General features: G+C 41.5%; 1 protein-coding gene across 4 annotated transcripts in view; it reads left to right on the top strand.

Moving 5' to 3' along the window:
- IQUB (IQ motif and ubiquitin domain containing) overlaps nt 1–9,546 on the top strand; it is an 82,958-nt gene that overhangs the window by 752 nt on the left and 72,660 nt on the right. The window contains exon 1 of one of the 4 annotated variants that reach the window (XM_016958089.4): nt 1,343–2,110. The exons of 2 other annotated variants lie outside the window; for them this stretch is intronic. The gene's annotated coding sequence lies outside the window, so the exon portion shown is untranslated. Of the gene's footprint in view, nt 1–1,342; nt 2,111–9,546 lie in introns of those variants that run through there. One more of the 4 variants, XR_010158980.1, reaches the window with a different exon arrangement.

The raw sequence follows: 9,546 nt of genomic DNA, 5'->3' as shown, positions 1-9,546 counted from the left end.
GACTGCGGCCTCCTGGTCCGACGCTTAGATCCAGCCTAGAGCCGGTGACAGCCGCGCTGGACTCTGGGTTCTGTGTGCTGGGCAGTGATTCCCGCCTGAGCGCCTGGGGCTGCCTGGTCGGTCAGGAATGTTCCGACTTTACTTTAAAAACCGTGCGAAGCATCCCATCTTTCTCGGCTCCTTTTTTGGCTTCCCCTCTCTGATTTGGGACTTGAACCAGCAGCATCAAGCTAGGAGGTACACCTCACCTCACACCCCGGGTGCTTATCACGGTAATTGCATAGAAGATGTGTGTATAACCCACACCTGGCACTAGAGACTCTTAGCCTTCCGTGGCCACCATTCTCATATTAAGTCGAGAGATTTTAGACTTTCCTCACCTGGCACTCTCACTCCTTCCTCTCCACCCTTGGTCTTTGCCTCTTAACAAACCTAAAAATTCAGCAGATCTATTTGGTAGAAGGCAATACTGGATCCCTGCCTTACTAATTATACTACATTCTAAATGTATTAAGCTTTAAATGGTAGGGAATGAAATGTAGGTGAAAAGGGAGACTTTTTTGTATGCAAACATGATAGAGGTTGCTTTTTAAACAATAAGATTTAAACATTTTCATTTGAATAGATAATACATAAAAAAATAGTTCGAATAGTAAAAAGAATGAAGAGTGAAAATCCTCCATCTACCCATTTCTCCCCATCTCCAGGCCACCTTCCACAGGTGTTTTAGACATACGCAAATATGTAGTTACACCTGTAACATTGTGCATACTCTGCTGTGATTGGCTTTTACACTTAAGACTGTGTGTCCAGTTGTTTTCTATCAATATTTACAGATCTGTCTCATTTATGCATTTATGGATGAATTTATGTATTTATGTTTCATTGTGAGAAGGTGTTTCGAAGCATGTCAGGAAATTTGGAAACTCTCATAAGCAAAAAGATTGATAAATGTCACTACCTAACAATCTAAAACTTTTATATAGTAAGAGAAAAACAACATCAAACATACAATGGGAAATATAAGGGCAACACACAACAAAGGGATATTTAATTATTAGGACTCATAAAACAATATGAGGATGTAAGGAAACAGTCAAGGGGAACTTCTTGGGGCTATAATAGAAAACAGTTTGATGGAATTTAACAAAATTAAGATCTGTATGCCCTTTGACTTGTCCATTCTAATTCTGGGAACTCATTTTCAGTATACTTACACATATATACAGAGATAGATGTATAAAATGTTTGTTGCAGCACTATTTTTAATAGTAAAAAACTAGAGGGGTCTGCATGGCGGGGCCTCGGAGCCAAGACGAGGTTGAGTAGACTCGTTTTGAATTTTCTCCCCTCTGCTCCGGCGGACTTCCCATGTCGCCTTGTGGGGCTATCGGCGGCGGCAGGACTGGGGGAGTCAGAGGTCTGGCAGCGCTGTCTGCGCAGACCTACCGGACGCTACCTCCCAACCCCTTTTCTTCCTCCTGCCTCCTCCTCCTCCCGTCACCTCCTGACCCGCCGGAGCTCCGAGCAACTGCCAGTCTCCGCCCCCAGCCGCAGCCGGTCACTGGCGGCGCCTTCCGCGCCAAGCTTGGGGGCCTTTTCCGGGTCCTACAGGGCACGGCTTCCGACCCGCGGCCCGGGACGGGGCTCGCAGGCCCCAGAGGGGCAGGCTGGAGAAGGAGGAGGTTAGGTGTCTTCAGGAGGGTTGCTGAGCCCAAGGACGCGCCATCGCCGCGGAGAAGGAGCCGGACCCCTTGGGCGGAGCGCCCAATGTGTGGTCCCTCACGCCGTCCCGCACCTTGCTTTTTAGGGTTCTTTTTCCGCTTTCTGAGCCCTTTTATACCTTACGTTTAGAAGGGGAAAATCATCCTCCCACACCTTCTCCCCGACTTTTTGCCTTTTTTGTCTTGAAGTTACCCAAAGGTCTGTGTATTGTTCTCAATGGTCCCAAGAATTACTCGAATATAGTTGTTTTTCTGAGGGAGGATGGATGGAGATAACTATCCTGATCCCAGTGTCACTTTTTAAGGCATTCGCTTCAAGAGACAAGCAGTTTAGAATCAGGCAGAACTGGATTGCAAAATTTATGGGCAGACCGGTATGTGTGCAGGTGAAGACAAAGCTTTCCTTTTTTACGTTGTTTAAAGATGTCCTACTGTAAGGTAGACGCCTAATATTTAAATGAACGCCTAATATTTAAATAGAGAATGAGAAGAGATTTAAACAATTGGAAGAAAAAAATAATTTTTATTAGAAAGCAATGACAATAAAAGTAGGACTCTTTTCAGTTTACTCACCTTTGTAACTCCGAATCCGGGCCCTGGAACCAGAATTCCTGGGTTCAAATCCTGCCTCTGCTACTTGATTAACCTTTTTGTGCCACACTTTTATCAACTGTAAGAATTAACTGCGCCATCGGAAGCACTCAGTATGTTAATTATTATCATCAAATAGTTACTAATTCTAGTTTAACTAGAAGCTTTGCCAGCGTGAATAGATAAGGGAGAATAGCCACATTGAGTGGAGGAATAAAATTAGAAAACCTCTGTGCTGAAGTCCCAGGAGATCACTTATTAGGCTTGAGCTTGCTAATGGAAGTGGTCATCGTTTAACCATGTGGTTATTGTAGTGGTGAGGATTTACACATTAAATAAGTCTTGGGCATCTGAAGCTTGAAACACTTTCTTAATGAAATCTTGCCGTTGAATCTGTACTTACTGATAATATGTCATTGGTTAAAATATATTTATAAAATGTATAATTGACCAGCAGGTTAATACATTTTTATCATTAATTTGAAATTTATCAAAATGAGAATATACAGTACCTGACAGTCAGTGGAGTTTGATCTTAATTTGATTTGAAAATTATGATCATGAAAATAAATAACCTGAATATATGCTTAATAATATAAGACTTTCAGTTTGCAAAACAGAAATCCTGACTTGACTAAAATACACTTTTCATTTGACAGAGACCTTTAGTTAAGGAAAGATTAGTTTTAGCATTCAACATAACTAAATACCCAGCATTATGTTTTACGGTTTTTTTCAACAATGATTTATGTGTCGTGTTTGGTGTTGCCTCCAAGCAGTACCTAGGATAGCTGATGCTTTTACTTTGAGTCTTTTTCTTTAGTTGGAACATTAATTGCAAGCTTTTGGTTGGTAATCATTTTTTATGGGATGTATTTACTATATGGTCCTCACGGAGACACATTGTTATCTGGAGAACCACAGTTTGGAAAATACATTTCTCTTTATTATAAAGTTTTTTGTTTTATATATATAATGCCACAGTGTGATGGGATACAAAGACTATGCATTAGGGCTTTGGAGTCTTAATTGTTCTTTGTATTTTTCTTTTTTTCCAATTTGATTATGGATCCGAACCTAATGCACTCTGTGATCTTAAGCAAGTTTCTTGACAGTTCCAGTTTTCTTATCTACAAACAGAGACAAGAAGATCTACCTCAGAGTCATTGTAAGGATTAAATAAATTTGTAAAGCTTTCAAAGAGCAGCCTAATCCCAGCATTTTGGGTGGCCGAGGCGGGCGGAGCACCTGAGGTCAGGAGTTTGAGACCAGCCTGGCCAACATGGTGAAACCCCGTCTCTGCTAAAAATACAAAAATTGGCCAGGCATGGTGGGGGTTGCCTATAATCCGAGCTACTGGGGAGGCTGAGGCAGGAGAATTGCTTGAACCTGGGAGGTGGAGTTTGCAGTAAGCCAAGATTGCGCCACTTCACTCCAGCCTGGGCAAAAAGAGTGAAACTCCATCTCAAAAAAAAAAAAAAAAAAAATCAAAGAGCAAAAAGGTAAAAAGTTTGTTTGTGCAGAGTAAAAAATGGGTAGAAATGGATTACAGGGAAGCTTATAGTGAGAACAAACCATAAATAAAATTGACATTGTGAACACCAGCCTTAGATTTTTTTTCCCTGAAAATTAAAAAGTGCTTTTTAAAATTTTTTTATTTTTTGAGTTGGAGGGTTTTTTGGTGGTGGTGTTGTTGTTTGTTGTTGTTTTGTTTTTGGTTTTTTGTTTTTTTTTCAGAGTCTCCCTCTGTCGCCAGGCTGGAGTGCAGTGGCGCTATCTCAGCTCACTGCAACCTCCGCCTTCCAGGTTGAAGCGATTCTCCTGCCTCAGCTTCCCGAGTAGCTGGGACTACAGGTGCCTGCCACCATGCCCGGCTAATTTTTTGTATTTTAGTAGAGACGGGGTTTCACCATGTTGGCCGGGATGGTCTCGATCAGGCGTGAGCCACTGTACCGGTTGAGATGGAGTCTTGCTCTGTTGCCCAGGCTGGAATGCAGTGGCATGATCTCATCTCACTGCAACCTCTGCCTTCCAGGTTCAAGTGATCCGTGTTTCAGCCTCCCCAATAGCTGCGATTGCAGGCTCCTGCCACCACTCCCAGCTGATTTTTGTATTTTGTTTTGTTTTCTTTTTGAGATGGAGTCTGGCTCTGTCGCCAGGCTGGAGTGCAGTGGTGCAATCTTGGCTCACTGCAACCTCCAACTCCCTGGTTCAAGCAATTCTCCTGCCTCAGCCTCCCGAGTAGCTGGGATTACAGGCACACGCCACCACGCCCAGCTAATTTTTGTATTTTTGGTAGACACAGGGTTTTATCATGTTGGCCAGGATGGTCTCGATCTCCTGACCTTGTGATCCGTCTGCTCAGCCTCCCAAAGTGCTGGGATTACAGGCATGAGCCACCGCACCTAGCCTGTTTTTTTTTTTTTTTTTTTTAAAATAGAGACAGGGTTTCACTATGTTGGCCAGGCTGGCCTCCCAACTCCTGACCTCAAGATCCGCCCACTTTAGACTCCCAAAGCGCTGGGATTACAGGCATGAGCCACTGCATCCAGCAGAAAATTTAAAAATTAATATAGATTATTGTTTATATATAATTGCATGCATTTAAAAGTTCGATCTTTAACATAACTTTAAAAACTGATTCTTAAAAAATAAATTATCCTATTAAAAAAAAAAAAAAACTAGAGACAGCTTAAATGTCCATCAATGAACAACAGTTGACTACAATGTGGCTTAGCCTTGCAAAGAAGTTACTGTGAAGTTGTTGAAAAGAATGCAGCAGAATCCTATTTTACATAAAAATAAATGTTAAGCACGTATTATAAAAAGTCATAAAATAGTATTAAAGTTTAAAAATAAACAGAAATATAATTTATGAAAGACATTGATATGATCATAAACAAATTTAAATGTATATATATTATATAATTGTAGCTTTATAGACAATTCCTGGAAAGATAAACTGCCTAACAATGAGAAATAAAATTAGCATGTCTGAAATACTTTTACTTCTTATTTTATCCCCTTCTATTCTGTTAGTTTTTTTTCTAGTAAGCACATATTACTCTCTTAAAAACAACAACAAAATGAATGATAACAATAATGAAAAAATGATTTTGAAAAGTCTTTTCCAACTGTAGCTTTCCAAACTGGGTTGGAAGATCACATTTTACATTTCACACTTTTAATATGTGTACTTTGTTATTTACATTTAATATTTGCTGCAGTGAGAGTTTACACATATGTATGCAAGTAGAGCATATTAATATATACATATGAGGGGGTATTAGGAACCAATAAAATTAGCTCCTTGTTCTAGATGGGTGAAAAAAAATCTGCTGAATATTTTCTACTCTCTTTTAAATCATAGTCATGTTTGTCACTTAAGAATAAAAGACATTCTCTGATAATATATCTGATGGCAAAATTGTTAGTTAAATTCTGGATCTGACTACCACTAACCTACCATGAGGCATTCCTGGGTCTTAGCTTTTTCATCTGCAGGGAGATCAGTTTCTAGACTTTTTCTTCATCACCAGGACCCCTTTTCTGCTCTCCTCCCAATCTCCCATGGACTCCTACACTGAGATACAGCACAGTTAAGTGGTTAAGGGCATGGGTTCTGGATCCAGACTGCCTGGATTTGGATCCCAGATATACTGCCTACTAGCTCTGGGTTCTTGAAAATATTGCTTAACCTCTCTGTGCTAATTTCTTTATCTGTAAAATGGGCATAATGATATCATCTGTGAGAATTAAATAATTTGGTATAAGTATTTGCTAATATTATGCTTTATTTTAAAAGTATTTTTATCGGGGAGGAGCCAAGATGGCCAAATAGGAATAGCTCTGGTCTACAGCTCCCAGCGTGAGCGACGCAGAAGACGGGTGATTTCTGCATTTCCATCTGAGGTACAGGGTTCATCTCACTAGGGAGTGCCAGACAGTGGGCGCAGGTCAGTGGGTGCGCGCACTGTGCGTGAGCCGAAGCAGGGCGAGGCATTGCCTCACTTGGGAAGCGCAAGGGGTCAGGGAGTTCCCTTTCCTAGTCAAAGAAAGTGGTGACAGACGGCACCTGGAAAATCGGGTCACTCCCACCTGAATACTGCGCTTTTCCGACAGGCTTAAAAAACGGCGGACCAGGAGATTATATCCCCCACCCGGCTCGGAGGGTCCTACGCCCACGGAGTCTCGCTAATTGCTAGCACAGCAGTCTGAGATCAAACTGCAAGGCGGCAGCGAGGCTGGGGGAGGGGCGCCCGCCATTGCTCAGGCTTGCTTAGGTAAACAAAGCAGCCTGGAAGCTCAAACTGGGTGGAGCCCACCACAGCTCAAGGAGGCCTGCCTGCCTCTGTAGGCTCCACCTCTGGGGGCAGGGCACAGACAAACAAAAAGACAGCAGTAACCTCTGCAGACTTAAATGTCCCTGTCTGACAGCTTTGAAGAGAGCAGTGGTTCTCCCAGCACGCAGCTGGAGATCTGAGAACGGGCAGACTGCCTCCTCAAGTGGGTCCCTGACCCCTGACTCCCGAGCAGCCTAACTGGGAGGCACCCCCCAGCAGGGGCACACTGACACCTCACACGGCCTGGTGCTCCAACAGACCTGCAGCCGAGGGTCCTGTCTGTTCGAAGGAAAACTAACAAACAGAAAGGACATCCACACCAAAAACCCATCTGTACATCACCATCATCAAAGACCAAAAGTAGATAAAACCACAAAGATGGGGAAAAAACAGAGCAGAAAAACTGGAAACTCTAAAAAGCAGAGCGCCTCTCCTCCTCCAAAGGAACGCAGTTCCTCACCAGCAACAGAACAAAGCTGGATGGAGAATGACTTTGACGAGCTGAGAGAAGAAGGCTTCAGACGATCAAATTACTCCGAGCTACAGGAGGAAATTCAAACCAAAGGCAAAGAAGTTGAAAACTGAAAAAAATTTAGAAGAATGTATAACTACAATAACCAATAAAGAAAAGTGCTTAAAGGAGCTGATGGAGCTGAAAACCAAGGCTCGAGAACTACGTGAAGAATGCAGAAGCCTCAGGAGCTGATGCGATCAACTGGAAGAAAGGGTATCAGCGATGGAAGATGAAATGAATGAAATGAAGGCTACAAGCCAGAAGAAAGTGGAGGCCAATATTCAACATTCTTAAAGAAAAGAATTTTCAACCCAGAATTTCATATCCAGCCAAACTAAGCTTCATAAGTGAAGGAGAAATAAAATACTTTACAGACAAGCAAATGCTGAGAGATTTTGTCACCACCAGGCCTGCCCTAAAAGAGCGCCTGAAGAAGCGCTAAACATGGAAAGGAACAACCGGTACCAGCCGCTGCAAAATCATGCCAAAATGTAAAGACCATTGAGACTAGGAAGAAACTGCATCAACTAATGAGCAAAATAACCAGCTAACATCATAATGACAGGATCAAATTCACACATAACAATACTAACTTTAAATGTAAACGGACTAAATGCTCCAATTAAAAGACACAGACTGGCAAATTGGATAAGAGTCAAGACCCATCAGTGTGCTGTATTCAGGAAACCCATCTCACATGCAGAGACACACATAGGCTCAAAATAAAAGGATGGAGGAAGATCTACCAAGCAAATGGAAAACAAAAAAAGGCAGGGGTTGCAATCCTAGTCTCTGATAAAACAGACTTTAAACCAACAAAGATCAAAAGAGACAAAGAAGGCCATTACTTAATGGTAAAGGGATCAATTCAACAAGAAGAGCTAACCTAAATATATATGCACCCAATACAGGAGCACCCAGATTCATAAAGCAAGTCCTGAGTGACCTACAAAGAGACTTAGACTCCCACACATTAATAATGGGAGACTTTAACACTCCATTGTCAACATTAGACAGATCAACGAGACAGAAAGTCAACAAAGATACCCAGGAATTGAACTCAGCTCTGCACCAAGTGGACTTAATAGACATCTACAGAACTCTACACCCCAAATCAACAGAATATACATTTTTTTCAGCACCACACCACACCTATTCCAAAATTGACCACATACTTGGAAGTAAAGCTCTCCTCAGCAAATGTAAAAGAACACAAATTATAACAAACTATCTCTAAGACCATAGTGCAATCAAACTAGAACTCAGGATTAAGAATCTCACTCAAAACCGCTTAACTACATGGAAACTGAACAACCTGCTCCTGAATGACTACTGGGTACATAACGAAATGAAGGCAGAAATAAAGATGTTCTTTGAAACCAACGAGAACAAAGACACAACATACCAGCATCTCTGGGACACATTCAAAGCAGTGTGTAGAGGGAAATTTATAGCACTAAATGCCCACAAGAGAAAGCAGGAAAGATCCAAAATTGACATCCTAACATCACAATTAAAAGAAGTAGAAAAGCAAGAGCAAACACATTCAAAAGCTAGCAGAAGGCAAGAAATAACTAAAATCAGAGCAGAACTGAAGGAAACAGAGACACAAAAAACCCTTCAAAAAATTAACGAATCCAGGAGCTGGTTTTTTGAAAGGATCAACAAAATTGATAGACCGCTAGCAAGACGAATAAAGAAAAAAAGAGAGAAGAATCAAATAGACGCAATAAAAAATGATAAAGGGGATATCACCACCGATCCTACAGAAATACAAACTACCATCAGAGAATACTACAAACACCTCTACGCAAATAAACTAGAAAATCTAGAAGAAATGGATAAATTCCTGGACACATACACTCTCCCAAGACTAAACCAGGAAGAAGTTGAATCTCTGAATAGACCAATAACAGGAGCTGAAATTGTGGCAATAATCAATAGCTTACCAACCAAAAAGAGTCCAGGACCAGATGGATTCACAGCCGAATTCTACCAGAGGTACAAGGAGGAAATGGTACCATTCCTTCTGAAACTATTCCAATCAATAGAAAAAGAGGGAATCCTCCCTAACTCATTTTATGAGGCCAGCATCATCCTGATACCAAAGCCGGGCAGAGACACAACTAAAAAAGAGAATTTTAGACCAATATCCTTGATGAACATTGATGCAAAAATCTTCAATAAAATACTGGCAAACCGAATCCAGCAGCACATGAAAAAGCTTATCCAACATGATCAAGTGGGCTTCATCCCTGGGATACAAGGCTGGTTCAATATACGCAAATCAATAAATGTAATCCAGCATATAAACAGAACCAAAGACAAAAACCACATGATTATCTCAATAGATGCAGAAAAGGCGTTTGACAAA

Source organism: Pan troglodytes, chromosome 6 (genome assembly GCF_028858775.2).
Source record: "Pan troglodytes isolate AG18354 chromosome 6, NHGRI_mPanTro3-v2.0_pri, whole genome shotgun sequence".
In the NCBI taxonomy this organism is placed as follows: Eukaryota; Metazoa; Chordata; class Mammalia; order Primates; family Hominidae; genus Pan; species Pan troglodytes.
Note: the sequence above shows the minus strand (reverse complement) of the source record. Positions and strands in the feature narration are given on the sequence as shown.